Below are 18,853 nucleotides of genomic sequence, written 5' to 3' on the forward strand. Positions count from 1 at the left end.
TGACACTTAGTGATATTTATTCCAAGGCACCATTCATTCATTCCTTCCTTCATTTACTTTCAAGGTCAAGTCAAAACATGTGGGTCTCCTGAATAGGCTAATAGTTTAGCATCCCTTCCACCAATGTGCTTTTTACTGTTTGTTCAGTGTCTGCTTAGTGGAGGTGGGGAAAGCTGATTTTACATTAATAAAAAATGAAAATATCTTTGTTTATAACCCACATGTCAGCTATTCTCTCATCCTCTGAGTATTTTCAAACCAAAACTCCACTTGCAGAAGAGCATTGTAAGCGATGTAATTTACCAACACATTTGAAATGGTGATATAAAAAGGCATTTACATTGTACAGGAGACAGAATTGTGCTTGAAAAATCCCAATACCACATGTGTAGGATGATATATGTTCCAGGTGGACAAAAGAAAATGTGTTTAAAATAAACCTGCTCCTTTGTCCTCAACTTTTTATTCCAACTCTTGCCCTCACTCACCTTCCTGTCTTCAAAGAATCTTTGATATGTCAATGGAATTAGTGGATCCTTGGTTAATCCAGCCAGTATGACCAGGAAGCCGAACAAAAGCAGGAAAGTCTTTCAGCTCTAGTGAGCAAATTCCAGCATCTCAAGGTGGTTACTCAGCCTGTATTCTCCCCTCTCCCAAACATCTCTACTCCCGTGCCCAGCTACACCTATGCTTCACACCTACCTTCAAGAAAACTTACCTCCCCAATGGCCCACATCCCCCAGAAAAGCCAGACACTGGCACACTCTCTTAGTGGTGGCTCAGATGGTAAAGTGTCTGCCTGCAATGCGGGAGACCTGGGTTTGATCCCTGGGTTGGGACGATCTCCTGGAGAAGGAAATGGCAACCCACTCCAGTACTCTTGCCTGGAGAATCCCATGGACGGTGGAGCCTGGTAGGCTACAGTCGCTACAGTCCATGGAGTCGCAAAGAGTTGGACACAACTGAGCAACTTCACTTTCACTTTCACTTTCTAAAGGGATGCTACCCATCTCATATTTGCCTGGATTTCCTCCATCGGGATCCAAGGCCCCAGGGCCCACTCTGAAATTGCTTCTGTAAACTAGATGGATGATCCTCTCTGATGGGTCACCCTTATCTGGGATGTCTTCAGTAGAAGGCCTCCTGGCAAAAAAGATCATAAGTTCTGGAAACAGAAGATAGGAAGTTAGAAGCCCTTAGGACTCTGGGTACCAGGGAGCAAAGGTCCCTGATGTGGCCTGCAGAGAGGCGAGAGGCATATAAGAAGCCAAGGGGAAAGCTTCCTGCTAATAGAGCTGCAGCAGGAACTGTTACAGTGCCTCCTCCTCCCTCCTCCTTTCCATTCCAGAGCTCTTCTGAAGGCCCTCCTGGCATGTGCAGAAGTGTATAGCGACAGCTTCTTGCTCCCCTTTACTCCTTGCACAGTCTTCTCTCCTATCCATAGAGAAGACTACTCCTTGAGCAGATTTGATAGGGAACCAACAGTGATGACTTAAAAACAAAAATCATTAACTGAGCCTCAGAATGATGAAACATGTCCAGAATGAGACCCACAAAATCCTCCCCTCAGCTCATTTATATTAAATGGGTGTTACTCCCAGGCTTTAAATTATTTTAATATGCCTTTCAGGTCACTTTCCTCTCTGTATAAGCCTTGTATGGAACCATTCCTATCTGTCATTGTTACCACCATTGCTGGTGCCCCCAAACTGCCCCCTCTGCCCAATCTCACATTCTGGGTGGAGAAACAGGGAATATAGTAAAACAGCAACAACAAACCCAAACAGGATAAAGGGTGCAAGTGTCCAGAGAGTGTTGCAGAAAGAAAGTAACAGAAAAATCAAGAGGAGAGAGAGCTTTAACCAGAAGCCCACAGAACAGGAGAAGCATTAGAAGCAGAGGTTAGTGGTGCTGACTGTAGACAAAAGGCAGTTCTACTCAGGTTAAAGTGAATTCCACAGTCCCCACTTGTCCGTTCATTCCAAGTAAAAGGGCTCAAGACAGTGGTACTCCTAGACACGTTGGGCAACTAGCTCTGATTTGTAGGCTTTGCCAATTTTCATGGTGCCAATACTCCTTCTGTGGCCTGTTTCATGCTACTAACTTATGACTTAACACAGAGTTGTAAAGATACACACAAAGTTGACTGTCACCAAGCACATGTAAGTTGGTTCAATCACACCACTGGGACAAGACCTCTGATACCTACTGCTTAAATTTAATCAAGTTCCACCAGCCCCCAAACAGCACTTGTCAAGATGGAGATGTACTTACACAAAGCACCAAGCAGCTACATCGAAACCTGATGTGCTGCCTTCATACACAGAATGGAGAACATGGCCTATCTGTAGCTCTGCCATGCCCTGAATATTGTTTGTAATTCTCTGGTCCACCTCTAGTCTTAATAAGTATTCCCTTCTGTAAAGGACAGGACATATTATCAGCCTCTGCTCAACCTTTTGGGCTAGAGAGAATGCATACCAGCCCAATCTATACTGTTACCACCATTGCCATGCCCTCTGATAGCAGCTCCCCAACTACTGTTTGGATGTGCCTAACAGCAAGGTGGTCACATACTAACTATATCCATTCACTGTGCTAAAATGGTGACTTTGAGCCTCCAGTCTGGTAACCTATACTAATATAACTCCTAGAAGTAAATATACTTCAAGACCCTCTGAACTCAAAGCTGCTTTTTTGCTGCAAAGAGAAACTGGAAATATCAGAAGGCAAGAGAGAAAGCTCCTCACAGACCTCTAATAGGAATCTCAGCTTTCCCTGGGGCCCTTCCAGCATTACCCCTCTACCCTTTCACAGCCACTCAACAAACAAACTCTACTATAGGGGTCAGGCCATAGCAATACTTTAGGACCCACTACCAGCGCAAATACAGTGGGGTGGTGGGAAGCAATTGGCTGAGGGTAAGAGGGAGCCTGTGAGAGACAGGTGAGGCAGTGTCTAGTCTGAGTCTATACAAAGGACTTTTCTTCCACCCTATAAGTGTATCAAAGGCAGAGCAGTTTCAAATGTAAGAATAAAAAAAAAACATCTCCCAAGTTCCCCCTTATCCTCTCTTCCAGTTGGAGATAAATGCAGGCTTTCTTAAAGAACAAGACAGAAACAAGAGACAAAAAAGATGTCTTGAAAAATAAAAGTAAATATATATGTGAGAGGCTTTTTTTCTTTTACATCCAAATACTCCTGCCAATTATTTCTTAAGAACTTGGTTATGGTTCATTCGGAAAGAACTATTCTAGGTAGCTGTTCTGAAAAGTAGTCAATAAGTCCATTTATCATTTCTTGGAGCCATCTGAGCTTACAGCCATTCTTTCTTTCTCTTGGCCTCTACCCTTTTGCTTTCCAGGTGAATTGTGCTAAATTCATTATGAGAGATTTTATTGTCTCATATTCCCCCTTGCTAAATACCTGACTGATTTCATTGTTTTCATGAACCTAAAAACCTAATTGACAGAGGGATATGTGTTCCCTTCAAATTGCACATTCACCCACTGGAGGGGAGTCTGAGTGTATAGAAGCATTCCAGAGTCCCTGGATATTGATCCTGATACTGCACAATTTTCCAATAAAGATCTGAATCACACAGACATAAGTTAGCAGAAGTATTGAAAATCTTGGGCTTTCCAGGTGGCTCAGTGATTTTAAAAATTGCCTGCCAACGCAGGAGACGCAGGAGACATGGATTCGATCCCTGGGTCAGGAAGATCCCTTGGAGGAGGAAATGGCAACCCACTCCAGTATTCTTGCCTGGGAAATCCCATGGACAGAGGAGCCTGGCAGGCTGCATTCCATGGGGTCACAAAGAGTCAGACATGACTGAGCACACACACGCGCATGCACTGAAAATCTTAAAGATGTACTGGATAAGAGATGCAGGTGGCTTCTTTGACTTAAAAAGCCTGCAGGCAATTGTGCACCATGTTGAGAAGGGGAAGAGAATGCCACTGGGAGAGTTTATCATTCCTTAAATGTTTACGTTTGTTTTCTCAGCTATAAAATTACCACATCCCTTTCAAGAACTCCACCAAATACGTCTATTGTCTGAAGAAACTGATTTTTTTCTTCTACTACAGGCTTCTAGATAGTCCGGGCCTCCCTTGTGTATCAGCTGGTAAAGAATCCACCTGCAGTGCGGGAGATCAGGGTTTGATCCCTGGGTTGGGAAGATCCCATGGAGAAGGGAAAGGTTCGATTCCTGGGCCCAGAAGTTCTGCTGGAGAAGGAATAAGCTACCCACTCCAGTATTCTTTGGCTTCCCTGATGGCTCAGCTGGTAAAGAATCCATGCAATGCGAGAGACCTGGGTTCGATCCCTGGGTTTGGAAGATCCCCTGAAGAAGGGAAAGGCTACCCACTCCAGTATTCTGGCATAGGAAATTCCATGGATGTCCCTGGGCTTGCAGAGTCAGACACAACTGAGTGAATTTCACGTTCAAGATAGTCCATGCACGACTTTTTAAAACACAGTTCAGTAAGTCTGAGGGCGCTCTTTTGTCACAGGAGAGATGTGTGGGCTCACCAATTTCTTTAACATGTCTTTTCTCTAACTGCAGTGAAACACCATTCAGAACATTTGCAACACTCTGTCAGGAAGCATTGTTCATGACAAGAGAAAACCTAATATGGAACACACCTTGCACCTGACATTTTATATACCTTTTCCTTCCTGCAGCAAAATCTTAAAATTTCAGAGTCAGATGAATTTATCTGCAGTGACCTTTACATTTTAATTAACTTCACTTTTGCTATCAGCAAAATGGGGAGAAACATATCTGCTGCTACCCTACAATGAAAAAAGAATGGATAGCCTGACTTCCTGGGGAAAAGGGCATTCCAAAGAGCACAGGGTAAGTGCTGGTGGAGATAGAAGAAAAGCTTCCCAAGTAACTTACAATCCAAGAGACTAAGACGGGCCAAAGTCTACAACACAAGCCCAGAGACAACTCTATTCATTTATATTCCAGGATAAGACCTCTGTCTTCCTTTCCTAATTTCCCAAGGTGCTTAGCACATTTTTATGTCCAATAAATGTGACTATGTAACTAAATGAAAGATGAACAGGCAACTGAATTCGTGTCTTATCTTTGGTTAACAGGTATACAATATTTATTCTTTCAAAATTGGAAATGGACTCTTGCTTTGAACTATAAAAGGTCCAAATATCCAGATGAAAAATGTCTTTTTGTTATCATTAGTGTAATTTTGCTATCATATCTTAATTTTATCCCATTAATCAACTTTCTAAGATACAAAGTAAAATGATAGAGTCTTATAGACATCTCCTCAAAAACCCAAGAGATTTCTCAAATTCCTTTGGCATTCTTCTGTTTAACACCAGTCAAAACATCATCAATATGTTTTCATGTGACTTGCTCATTTGCAGAGAGGACGGTATGAATTTTAGTCTGAAGTCAATGGTCAGAGAATGTCTTAGCTGGATAAAGAGGAACTGGAGTGGTTTTAATGTGTAGTAAAGCTTATCTCTACTTGATTTCTCTGAAATATTACCTGGGAAGTTAACTGTTGAGAGTGAGCTTCTAGTGTAAATTATACTGTTATTCTTGAAATTTTTATTTTTACCCACTAAATGGACTGCCATCTTTAGAGGAAAGCCATCAGAGCTGATTAGCTTATTTTACAAGTGGGTCCTTAATAAGTATCTCTCGGTGATAATCAAGACAATGGTGGCACAGATAAGCTTTGGGGCAGGGAGATGGCAGGGAGGTTCAAGAGGGAAGGGAAATATGTACACCTATGGCTGATTCATGTTGATGTTTGACAGAAAACAACAAAATTCTGTAAAGCAATTATCCTTCAATTAAAAAATTAATATTTTTTTAAAAGATAAGCTTTTAATGGATGCAGAAAACCTTTAAGCATCATGGTGTCAGATTTCTTACACTGCCATTTTCCTGAAAATTACTCTTTGATAATGCTTAAAGTATAAAATGTTCCCAATTCTTGAATGGCTATGATCAAAAAGAACACAAATAAGAAGAGCTGGCAAAGACAGAAAAAAGGTAACCCTCATGCACTGTTCCTGGGAATGTAAATTGGTGCAACTACTGTGGAAAATAGTATGGAGGCAACTCAAAAAACTAAAGAAGGAACTACAGTATGACCCCACAATTCCACTCCTGGGTATATGTCAAAAAAACCCACAAACCCCAAAAATACTAATTTGAAAAGATACATGCACCCCAATGTTCTGAACAGCAATATATACAGTCACTAAGATTTGGAAGCAACCTAACTGTCCATTGACAGATGAAAGGATAAAGAAGAGGTGACATAGATAGATAGACACACACACACACACACACACACACACACACACACGGTGGAATACTACTCAGCCAGAAAAAAAGCATGAAATTTTATCATTTACGGGAACATTAGTAGACTTGAAGGGCATTATTCTAAGGGAAATAAATCGGAGAAAGACAAGTACTGTATAACATCACTTACACATGGAATCTGAAAAATACCAAAACTAGTGAATATAACAAAAAGAAGGAGAGTGCTCGCTTCGGCAGCACATATACTAAAATTGGAACGATACAGAGAAGATTAGCATGGCCCCTGCGCAAGGATGACACGCAAATTCGTGAAGCGTTCCATATTTTTTTCATGTTTGGGAACGCATGTAAGAATTAAAGATTTTAAAATTTTAAAAAATGGGAATAAAATGAAACACTAAAAAAATAAAAAATAAAAAAAAAAGAAGGAGACTACTCACAGAGAGAACAAAGTAGTGGTTACATTAGGGAGACAGATGAGGGGAGGGACCATATAGGAGTACAGGAGATAGCTAACGGAAAACATTACAAGCTAGCGCATGGTGTTACTGCAAGTCCATCAATGGTTGGTTTACTTTTAGCACCATTACCTTCTTTGTTTATACATTAATTTGAACAGTTTATTACATTATAATCTTAAATTTTTTTCAGAAGAAAACTAAAGTACAGGTGCCAGTGACGTAATGAATAGATTTTATAAACTTATTCCAATTGAGTTCAGCAAAGAAATCATTAGTAGTGCCAAAAAACTCATTTAACATTAACCTAAAAGAGACTTCTGAGCACTTGAGAAAACCTTGTTTCTAATTTCCAGCATTCTAGACAGAAGCCATAGCCAGCCAAGTTCAGGTCAATCAAATTCACCTCAGCAACATTCACAGCCTTTCTGAGGAAGGATCCTAACTCCAGAAATTGGAAGGATGGCAAAGGGACCCTGAGGCATCTGTGTAAACAGCCAAACAACTCCAATATTTTCTTTGAGCCAAAATTTTCTGGATTGTCCTCCTTCAAAACCCAAATTAACTGCAGGAATTGCCATACCTTCCCTCTGCAGACATAGGCTTTTTGAACTCTTTGGAGGCAGAGCATCTGATAAATAAACCACTGCGCAATAAATTAAATTTGTATCACTGCATCTCTCTCCTAGTAGGAAAGAAGCTCTTGGTCTTATTCTTTCAAGGTTTATATTTCAAGGCAAAACTTCAGCATAATTTAGAAAGTTTCCTTTTCTATTGAGTCAATTTACTGTTTTTGAAATATTGCACAAATAACTCACATACACTGCTTTAGATGGGTGAATCATCTATCTTTTGATGAAAAGCATAAGTTCTCTTTAGAAGGAATCATTTATTTCTTAACATCCCCAAGGCAAAAACCTCCCAAGATAAAGCTAGGACTCTTACCCTCTCTGGCTTGACAACATATTTATAAAATAAATTCTCTAAATCAAATGATCTTCAACATATGACTTTGAAAGAAGAAGGCTATTCAGAAATGTTCATTTATTCATTCAATCCTTCATTCTCTAGACATTCATTGAGTGCATAGGGTTTGCAGAGCACTGAACTAGGTATTACCACTAAGGATGGGGGTGGATAAAAAGACTGAGAAGGAATCCCGGTACATTGGGAGCTCAAAACTTTACAATGAATGAGCCAGGCATTAAATACAAGGAGAAATTAGGAGGAACCAGTATACTTCCTAAATCTGGTTGCAAGCCAAGACCACTTGAAAAATTAAAATTAAATTAAAAATAAAGATTCTTGGGCCCTAACTACTGGGCCCAGATCTACTGAAATTAGAGGGGCCTGAAAGAACCTGCTGCTGCTGCTGCTGCTGCTGCTGCTGCTGCTAAGTTGCTTCAGTCGTGTCCGACTCTGTGCGACCCCATAGACGGCAGCCCACCAGGGTCCCCCGTCCCTGGGATTCTCCAGGCAAGAATACTGGAGTGGGTTGCCATTTCCTTCTCCAATGCATGAAAGTGAAAAGTGAAAGTGAAGTTGCTCAGTCGTGTCTGACTTTGCAACCCCATGGACTGCAGCCTACCAGGCTCCTCCATCCATGGGATTTTCCAGGCAAGAGTACTGGAGTGGGTTGCCGTTGCCTTCTCCGAAAGAACCTGACAATTAGTATTTTTATAAATAGCCCAGGCAATTCCAAGATTTCAGCCAGATACTGGGAATGACTAAAACTTAGAGAATATTCTAGTGGCTAGAAAATCCCACACAGCCCCTACTACAGCCATTGAAAGTGTTTTGCCTTATGCCATGATCAAGATCAGAGTCATCAACATCCTCACCCACAAAGCCAGGAAGCTAGACTACAAAGAAATGGCCTGACTTGCTCAAAGAGAATTTTCAGGAAGAGATGCATTTTTGACTAGGAAGTCAAAGCTTTCTGGATGCCATGGCGTTATTAGGAATTTGAATACCCATTTCAGCAGTAGGCACAATGATTCACAGCAGTAGGCACAGAATCACAGCTCAGCAGAGCTGGGCAGAACCTCAGAGATCAGGGTTCACAAACTCAAATGATGACAGAGCTCTGTCAGTGACATAAATGACAGAAACAGGCAGGGGTGCACAGAGTTTAAAGGGGGCCTCTGCTACTCCGTTCCAGCTGAAACTTGCCATGAAGAGTGTGGGCCCAATGTGCCAGGTCCTCCAAATTTTCAAGAAAAGCCAGAAATCTGGATTTGAAAAACTAGCCATGCAAATAAAAGGCTTCTCAATTTGACATGTGGGCCACCAGATATATGAGAAAATAGCCTTGTCCCATTCCTTGTGTCTTTTCATTTGGCCCACCACAGTGAGGAGAGACAGCTGTTGTTGAATTTAGTCTTGCTTTTTTTTCCCTGGGTTTGAATTTTTCAATTTTCTCTATTGGTCCAGATGTTCAAAGGCAAGTATGCCAACAGCCACATGCAGCATCCACTGTGTTGCCCCACCCAGATCCCCACTAACCCAGTTGGCCAGCCTCAGCTCCAAGTCTTCTCTTGCAGTTGCCTTCAGCTGCCTCACTCAAGTGTGTGTTCCCTCCCTGGGCATCCGGCATCCAGTGACAGGAAGATGCTCATGTATGAAGCCCCAGCCCCCAGCACCAACTCAGCACAGCTCTGCAGGGCCATCCCAGTTTCAGAGCTCCCATGGAGTCGGCTCAAGCTTTGCTGCAGCTACATTTCAGCTCGGCTTCTCCCTCTGCTCAGCCCTGCCTCCCCTACAGGTGTGGATTCCAGAGTAGTCTCCCGTCCACTGCCTGCATCATATCTCTGCCTCTGAGCCTTCTTCCCAAGAATCTGGTCCACAACACCAAGCACATCAGGATCTCAGTGAAAATAACCTCACCTAACGAAGTCCAAATTCACAAAGTCAAATCAGAGAACAATTTTTTGTTTCGTGAAAATGTCTTGTTTTTTTCTCGTGGTTTTATTAGTGTTGGAAAACCCATACCATAGTAGATGTCTCCTGTTTCATGTCCCCACCTCTGATCTGAGCTCAGATTTGGTAGGCAGTCTAGAAGCTCAGACTCACCTGGTGCTCACAGAGCCCACCTCAAGTGTGGGCCATGCCTCTTTCAGCCTTCAAACGCAGGGCCTTTTCTGATGTTGCAGAGGTTCACAGGGCCCTTGAAAGCAGAGTTTGCAAAGGAGGAGAACTTCTTGCCAATAAGGACTAGGAGACTACTGCTCCTGTTACCTGGCCTTCAAGCAAGTCCCCATGGCAAGGCACTCCCACTGCTCACCTCCACATCCCTGAGACACCTGGCATGAGTTCCCTTCCCCACTCCATCTCCTTGCTCCCTCATCCCTCATTTGGGAATCATGTCCCAGATCAACCCACCAAGTGCTCTCCATGAGGATCTGCTTTAAGTGGGACCCAGACTAAGACCAGTGAAGGCTCAGTTTCTAAAATCTTAACAATAAAGAAAAGTACAAGAAGAAAATCAAAGTTCATTTTTTGAAACATCCCTCCAGTCTTATTTCTGTGCATTAATAGGCTTTGGGCTTCCCTGGTGTCTCAGTGGTATAGAATCCATCTACCAGTGCAGGAGACATGAATTCAATCCCTGGGTCAGGAAGATACTCAGTAGAAGGAAAGGACAACCCACTCCAGTATTCTTGCCTGGAGAATCCCATGGACAGAGGAGCCTGGTGGGCTACAGTCCATGGAGTTCCAAAAGAGTCGGGCACAACTTAGCAACTAAACAACAACATAGTGGGCTTTAGAAACTTTAATACACCTGATCAATCTGTTCTGTAACCCTGAAGGTCCCTTCAAACTGGTCTTTCTGAGTACACTTCATGCTTCATGCTCAGTCACTTTAGTCCTGACCAACTCTGTGCTACCCCCATGGACTGTAGCCCACCAGGCATCTCTGTCCATGGGATTCTCCAGGCAAGAATACTGGAGTGGGTTGCCATGCCCTCCTCCAGGGGATCTTCCCCACCCAGGGATCAAACCTGTGGCATCTCCGGAGTCTTCTGCATCGCAGATGGTTTCTTTACTGCTGAGCCACCCAAGAAGCCCCACTAAGTACACTTACTTCAGTAAATTAAATTCTACAATTGTTTCATTCATTCACCTATTCATTTAACAAATGATCATTTCAGGTCTTATCTATGTAAGGCACAGGGCTAAATATTGTAGATGTTACAAAGACATGTTCCATGCCCTTAGGATGTTTTAATACTCTTCTATTTAATTTTTTAGGGGCATGTTGATTGAACAAATTAAGGCACATTCGTTTTCAAAAACCATATTAGGATTCTTTGAAATTTAATGCCATAAACTTTAATTACATGGAGTTTTCACCCAGATGGCATATACAAGATGAATGGATTCATGGGTTCAAATCTTGGCTCTGCTACCAAGCAGAAGTGTGACTCGAGCCTCATTTTTCTTATTTGTAAAATGGGAGATAAAAAAAATAACTACTGTAAGCAGTTGTGGGAAAAAAGAGAGAATCAATATAAAGAACTTGGCATGGTACCTGACACAGTGAAAACATTGGCTTACATTTTCTCTGGAATAACCATTATTATTTCCATCTAACTTCAGGCCCATTATGTGTGTAGCAGGGATCCAGGCACCATGGGAATTGAGCAGAACAGACTGAACCTGAAAATATAGACACTGTCCAACACTGTTCCACCTGTCACAGTTTCACCGCTTTGGGAACCTGAAGCACCAGGAAAGTATTATGCTCATCTGGTCAGGCTCTGGAACCTCGGAGGGCTTGGACTCACCTGTCAAGGTGATGCCAGGGCACAGGTGCAGGTGGGGATTTGGCCACAACTGAGCTTACCTCAACCCCTCAGAGTCTTGTACATTGTGTTTACTAGTCCTACAGGGTAAATACAAACCAAACGGATGCAAAGGGGACGTAAATGCCAGATTTGCTCAGCTGTCTAGGCAAATACCTTGCTGGCTGGAGATTCACATCGTGTCTCTACTCCCCAAGAAGTATTAGGTCAGGCAGTCACTGCCTAGGACATGCTATCCGCGCAGCAGGAGGGGCATGTTCTCAAGGAGCTACTGTCTTCCATCACGTGTCGTCCTCCTACTATCCCGCACAGCCTCTTTCTTCAAGATGCTCAGTAAATATTTGTCAACTAGTAGATCAAGTGCTTAGAGAGTTCCTTGAATATTGTCTCGGTATAGAAAATAGGTATGAAGTGTGGGCAATGTCGTAGGCAGTGCATCATTTTTAAAAATCTGACTTTCCAAAGACTTCCAGCTTATGCTTTGTCAAGTGCTTTTTAAAAGAGAGAGAGCAGATGAAATTTCATCCTCCTCCTCACGCTATCATGAGTGTCGGGTGGAAGTAGAACAAGGGTGGACCTAAGTATAGAACATCTGCTCCTCTGCGCCCAAAAGACTGCAAAACCAGAGGAAAGAAAAACACGGATTGGGAAAAAATGTCTAAGATAGTGACAAGAACAGCTGAGAAATGAGATTGCTAAGGACAACAAGCCACTGCCTGAAGACAGAGTCTGTCTAAATCATTCGTTTAAGACAACCCCAAAAATTGTATCCAAGTTAAATCAGAGATGCTAGAAACATCAGATCCAAATTCTACAAGGTAACAATTGTCTTCAGTAGATTCACATTCAGTAGCTCATTCACTGTCTAATTACCCACCTGTCTCCACCGCCCTTCCCTGTCCACCTGCTGTAAAGTTATGTTTGAACTGCCATTTATCATCATGCTTCTGCTCCTGTTTTTCTTACAGATAAAATTAATAGTAAAATTTCTATATTTTTTGCACTCTTGTCTCTATCAAAACTGGAAAAAATGAAAGATTAGACTGAAAGAACCACATATTTCATTTAAATTTTTTTATATTTTTACACATAGCCGACTTGATTCATTTGTGGTACATTCTGGACCTTATGGGCATTGTAATTTGCACCCTGTATTAGGTTTTCACTGTTATGAAAACAAATTACTACAAATTTAGTGGCTTGAAAACAACACAAATTTATTATCTTGTAGTTCTGTAGGTCAGAAGTCCAAATGGGTTTTACTGGGTGAAACACAAGGGGTCAGCAAGGCTTGCATTGATTTTGGAGGGAAGAACAAGTTTCCTGGTCTTTCCAGCTCTCGAGGCTGTCCACATCCCTTGGCTCGTGGCCCCCAGCCAGCAATAGCAACGCTCCAAGCTCTACTTCGGTCATCACGTGGTCATCACATCACATCTCTGATTCCCATTTACCTGCTCCCTCCTTCTCTTCTAAGAACCCATGTGATACATCCGGCCCATCTGGATAATCCAGGACACGCTCCCCTCTCAAGACACTTAATAAAATCCCTTTGGTCATGCAAACTAATTCTCTGATTCCAAAGATTAGGATGTGGACATCTTTGAGAAGCCATTATTCTACCTACCACAACCCTGTTATAAGAGGCCAGGTATTACTATGCTTCTGCTTTGAACAGGAACTTCTAAAGAGAAAGAAAAGACCAAATGCTTCAAAACTTTTGAAAATAATCCAATTAAAATTCAACTTACTCAAAAATAAAATTTTAATAAATTTTAATAAATAAATCAACTTGCTCAATAAGGAAATAGAATAGTGAAGAGTTGTGTCAACACAGAAATCTCTTTCCACATCTGGAGAATTCCCACCTCATGAGTTTTGGGTGCGTATGAGGACAGCTTCCCATCATAGGGGACAGATATGCTGGATACTGGCTTCTACATCACCCTTTGCAGCTGGAGCCCAGGCCTGGGAACTGGCTGCACAATCAGACAGAGCCTCATGGGCCTGGAATAGAGAATTGGTGGCATAGAAAGTAAAGGTTAACCTCATGAAGGTTCAATGTAATAGCAATAGCACTGACCCTAACTCCTCAGCATGTGGGCATTATTAGAGGAGCAAGGCCTTAGCCCAGTATTTAGTAATGGTAATAACTCAGTCAATAGCAGCTATGATTAATTTTTAAAACTTTGAATTAACAATCAGCAGGGAATGCTACTGTCCTCCAATATTCATTCTCCTCTTTTTCTTTAGTAATAGAATTTCAGTTTTCAGCCAGGCACAGGCCACAGGGTATAAAGCCTATTATTTTAGGCTCCCCAAAGCTCAGTGTTCCTGGGTGACCACGTTCTGGCCAATGGTGTATAAACAGAACAAACAACATCCAGGAAGTACCCTTAAAGGGAACAGGCATGCTCTAAGTTGTCTGTTCCTACTGACTGGAATACAAATGTGGTGGCCCTGGTGGCTCAGATGGTAAAGAGTCTCTCTGCAATGCAGGAGACCTGGGTTCAGTCCCTGAGTTGGGAAGATCCCCTAGAGAAGGAAATGGCAACCCACCCCAGTATTCTTGCCTGGAAAATCCCATGGATGGGGGAGCCTGGCAGGCTACAGTCCAAATCGGACATGACTGAGCAACCAACACTAGACACTGGACTGCACTGAAAGCTTGAGCAGCTTCATCAGACCATGAGGCGGAAGCCAAGTGCTAAGTAAAGTGTAGGAACAAGACTGAAAAAAATCTCCGAGTATCATGATACACTCTCACACCTTGTACTGGTTACTTTTACTTCAGAGAGAAATAAATTTCCATGTTGTCTCAAGTCTGCGTTTTTGGGGGTTGCCATGATTCACAGCTGAATCTAATCCTAACTGATCCAGAAGGGAACTTCTAGTTTACCATCCAATATAAGAATCCCTTACAGTATCCCTAATGTCAAATCACTCAACTTTGGTTCAAACACTTCCAGTTATGAAAGCTTCACTACCTAACAGGGAGCCCATCTCTAATTTTTAAAGGCTTTTTTTTGGTGGTGGTGGGGGGGGTATTATGTAGCTAATACATGAAACCATTGTTATAGAAAATAAGTTAAAAGTAAATAATAAAACATTTTAAAGTATGAAACCCCCATGATTCACCCTCCCTGCCATGGATTTCCTTCCCAGAACTAACCATGGTCAACAATCCACCGTGTGTCATTCTAGCCCCCAATTCCAGGCAATTACATACATAGTGTAAGAGCAGCGGGAATAAAGGAGGGACCAGCACCCAATAGTTGATTACATAAGGGAATGGTGGAAAAGAGAAGAGACAAGGGTCAAAGCAAAGTCCAGGGGTCAAGCATGGGTGAAATTGGGCAGACCGAGGTGGCACAGAAGGAAGAGGAGCAAGGTTGATAATAAGTCCAGTTCTGGACAGTTTCATCTGCTAAAGTTGGCTGAAGCCCCAGGCAGGCATCGAGAGAAGCTGGAAACATTAGCCTGGAGTTGACATTGAGGAATGCAGTCTCACACAAATAGCTAGAGTGCGTATGAGAATATCAAGGGTATGAGGGAGATGTGGGGGTGGGAGACGGTAGGAAGGGTAAGGCAAGGAGAAGTGGGCCAGAGGCAGATTCAGGAGGAGCGGGGAGCATCTGCCTTCAGAAGAATAAGAGACAAAGCAACCAGAACAGAAAATAGGAAACTGGAAGGTAAGGGGAGATTTCTCCAAATAAGAATGTACTACTTTTTTCATTTAAAATAATGACGCAAAATGGACTTCCCTGGAAGTCCAGTGGTTGAAAGTGTGCCTGCCAATGCAGAGGACACAAGTTCAATCCCTTGTCCAAGAAGATCCCACAAGTCACAGGGCAACGAAGCCCCTGCACCACAACTACTCACGTCCATGCACCCTACAGCCAGTGCTCCACAAGGGAAGCCACCACAATGAGAAGCCTGTGCACGGCAGCTAGACAGTATCCCCACTCACTGCAGCTAGAGAAAGCCCAAGCACAGCCAAGACACAGCAGAGCCAAAAATAAACAAATAAAAATAAAATAATAATGCAAACATTTAAGTCAGAAAGAACAGTTCCAAGCACATGAGGCAACTCAGCAGTATGTAGGTGATTAGTAATTACAGATGAGGTCATTGGTAAATCCCGAGAATGGCTGTTCCCCTGAGCAGTGAGTGGACACAGGATTACACAGAATCAAGGGGCAGGTTAGTGGAGAAGGAGCAAAGCAGCGAGCACATCCACTGTGCTGATTAGGATAGGCTGCCATCCAGACTAAACACCCACATTCCAGTGGTCAATAGAATAAAGGTGTGATTTCTTAGTTACATGAAGCCCAGTGAAGGTCAAACCCCCATCTTGAAGCTGTAGTTGTGCCTTTCTTGACACAGAGCAGATGAGGGGAGAAATGGAAGCAAATACTAGCTCTTTTTTCCCCTCCAGTTTTTTTGAGTTAAAATTGACATATAAAATTCTATTTATTTAAAGTGTATGATGTGATAATTTTTAGTGTGTATATGTATGTATGTATGTGTGTGTGTGTGTGTGTATACTTTGTGAAATGATTACCACAATCAGGTTAATTAATACATCTATCACCTCACAAAATTAGCTTTTGTGTAATTATAGATATAGACCAAGACAGTGTCTTTATCTATTCATCTATTGACAAACACTTGGGTTATTTCCATGTCTTGGTTGTTATGAGTAATGCTGCAATGAACAAGGGAGGGCAGCTATCTCTTTGAGATACTGATTTGTTTCCTTCAGCTACATACCCAGAAGTAGCATTTCTGGATCATATGGGAGTCCTATTGTTCACTTTTTGAAGACTTTCCAAACTGTTTTCCTGAGTAGGTACACCAATTTACATTCCTTCCATCAGACACTGGCTCTTTATTACCTCAGTTTGGAAGTCACCTGTGTCTCTTTCCTGGTGGCTCAGACAGTCAAGTATCTGCCTGCAGTGCAGAAGTCCTGGGTTCAATCCCTGGGTCGGGAAGATCCCCTGGAGAAGGCAATGGCAACCCACTCCAGTGTTCTTGCCTGTAAAGTCCCATAGACGGAGGAGCCGCAAAGAGTCGGACACGACTGAGCGTCTTCACCAGCTGCTTCTGTGTCACTTCTGCTCAGCCTGCCTTGGCCTCAACCCAACAAGACAACACGCAGGACATATAGTGAGCACTAACTGTCTGCCACAATGCCTCGTTCAGGAGAAAAAGAAGGGCTGGAAAGGTAGCCAAAAGGAAGAGAGCCTGTGCTCACATGGGATTCAGAGGGAGAAGAGGACAAAGTTTCAGGGAAAAGAGGACAAAAGCGGGGAGGATTTCAGTTCTCAAGGCCCAAAGGAAACCTGAGCCCACCCCTGATGCAGTAGTTGGTCCTCACAGCCTTTCATCTTCTGCCCCTTGAAAAACCTCAGTCCTGTGCCCACCTCCAAGCCTTGGATTTATGATTTGATTCATGTGCTGTACAAATCAACACCAGAAACCTGCTAATCCAGCAAAGGCTATTAGAATAGATAAGACCTTCCTGCAAAGTGAGACGACTATGCCTCACACTTGCACTTTGCAGAGGGCCTTAAATTGCACAATTTCAGTTGATTTTTATTATAATATTGTAAGAGCGATGTGACCTGCAGAACTAGCATTCTCATCTGTATCCTTACTGATCAGAGGAGGGAACTAAAGTGCAGAGAATGAAAAAGACCTACCCAGGTCACCTGCTAGGGCTTAAGTCTGGGTCTCCAGGCTCCCGGTCAGTCTCTCCTTTCCATGAGATGCCATCTGCTTCTGTCTGTACCTTTGGGGGAAGATGTAAAATGGCTGATCCTCCCTGCAAACAGAGTGGACTATTACCTTGTCAGGTCTTTGGAATAGCTTGTTAAGTTTATTTTATTTATAATACTTGGCATAAACACAGAAATTATTTCAGCAACTTCCACTCCAACTTTGGACTCTAGCAATCCCAGTTCTGTCTGGGAGCAGATTTCTACTGGCCTAAGAAATAAATGTCACCACATCCCAGCTCCCTCCTCTGTGTACCTTGCTGCAAAGACACTTTACTAGTGATCCAAGGTCAAATTGGTGGGGCACCATGTGCTGCTAGTATGTGCTGTGCTTGGGCGAGTCCTTCCTCTGCACCTCCACAGCGTCTGCTTTTTGTCAGGAGTCTCAAAAACACTGCATGACCGCTCAGTGAACGCAATCACCATTCACTGGGTGCTAATAGCTTCCTGGGGCTTTGAATAGACTATTCTACTGAATGCTCACAGAAGCCCTACAAAGTATTAACAGGTATTATTCTCAGTTTGTAGAGACCAGAGAATTATCCAAGGAACATTATCCAAGGTTCCACAGCTGCAAATAGTAGGACTGGGATTCAAAGCTAAGACCATGTCTCTCCAGGGCACTTTCTACTGGTTCACTAAGCCTCCTGGCTGAGAGACATGATGGGAACAAAGGAAAATAGATCAACAACAATCTAAGAGCATTGCACAGTGGCCTTTCTAGTAGAATATATTTTCTCAAGGAAAGAAAATAAGAAGGAAGGAAGAGAAAGAAGAGACTATAGATGCTGTCTAGAACACTCTACACATAGTTTGGGTATCTGAGGATATGTTGTCCTTGGTTTTAAGAGCTCCCGGTGAGTACCTAGGCTGAGCAGGGGACAGGGCTCTGGGAAACAGCAGCTGAAAATGAGAGGAAAACTGGAAGCAAGAGTCCATGGGCACCATGGGCAGAGAGAAGACCCCATACCTTTCTATGCCAACATAACCAGTCCAGTTAAGAGACTGCTTTAAGCTTTTTCTATTCCTATAATGCCAAGCGAGGCTTCAACAGTATGTGAACCGAGAGCTTCCAGATGTTGAAGCTGGACTTAGAAAAGGCAGAAGAACCAGAGATCAAATTGCCAACATCCACTGGGTCACAGAGAAAGCAAAAGAATTCCAGAAAATCATCTACTTTTGGGGAAACAATGAAAATAGTGAGAGACTTTATTTTCTTGGGCTCCAAAATCACTGCAGATGGTGACTGCAGAAATTAAAAGATGCTTGCTCCTTGGAAGAAAAGCTATGACCAAACTAGACAACATATTAAAAGGCAGAGACATTACTTTGCCAACAAAGGTCCATCTAGTCAAAGCTATGGTTTTTCCAGTAGTCATGTATGGATGTGAGAGTTGGACCATAAAGAAAGCTGAACACCAAAGAATTGATGCTCTTGAACCATGATGTTGGAGAAGACTCTTAAGAGTCTCTGGGACTGCAAGGAGATCAAAC

General features: G+C 42.7%; 1 long non-coding RNA gene and 1 other non-coding gene across 2 annotated transcripts in view; one reads left to right on the plus strand and one right to left on the minus strand.

The window, feature by feature from the left end:
- Positions 1 to 18,853, minus strand: part of LOC138423128 (uncharacterized) — a 273,086-nt gene that overhangs the window by 16,418 nt on the left and 237,815 nt on the right. The window contains exon 2 of the long non-coding RNA XR_011250139.1: positions 17,285 to 17,406. This is a non-coding gene — a long non-coding RNA (uncharacterized lncRNA). The remainder of the gene's footprint in view (positions 1 to 17,284; positions 17,407 to 18,853) is intronic.
- Positions 6,538 to 6,644, plus strand: LOC138424043 (U6 spliceosomal RNA). The gene has a single exon (XR_011250613.1). It is a non-coding gene; the product is annotated as a U6 spliceosomal RNA (small nuclear RNA).

Source organism: Ovis canadensis, chromosome 18 (genome assembly GCF_042477335.2).
Source record: "Ovis canadensis isolate MfBH-ARS-UI-01 breed Bighorn chromosome 18, ARS-UI_OviCan_v2, whole genome shotgun sequence".
Lineage (NCBI taxonomy): Eukaryota > Metazoa > Chordata > Mammalia > Artiodactyla > Bovidae > Ovis > Ovis canadensis.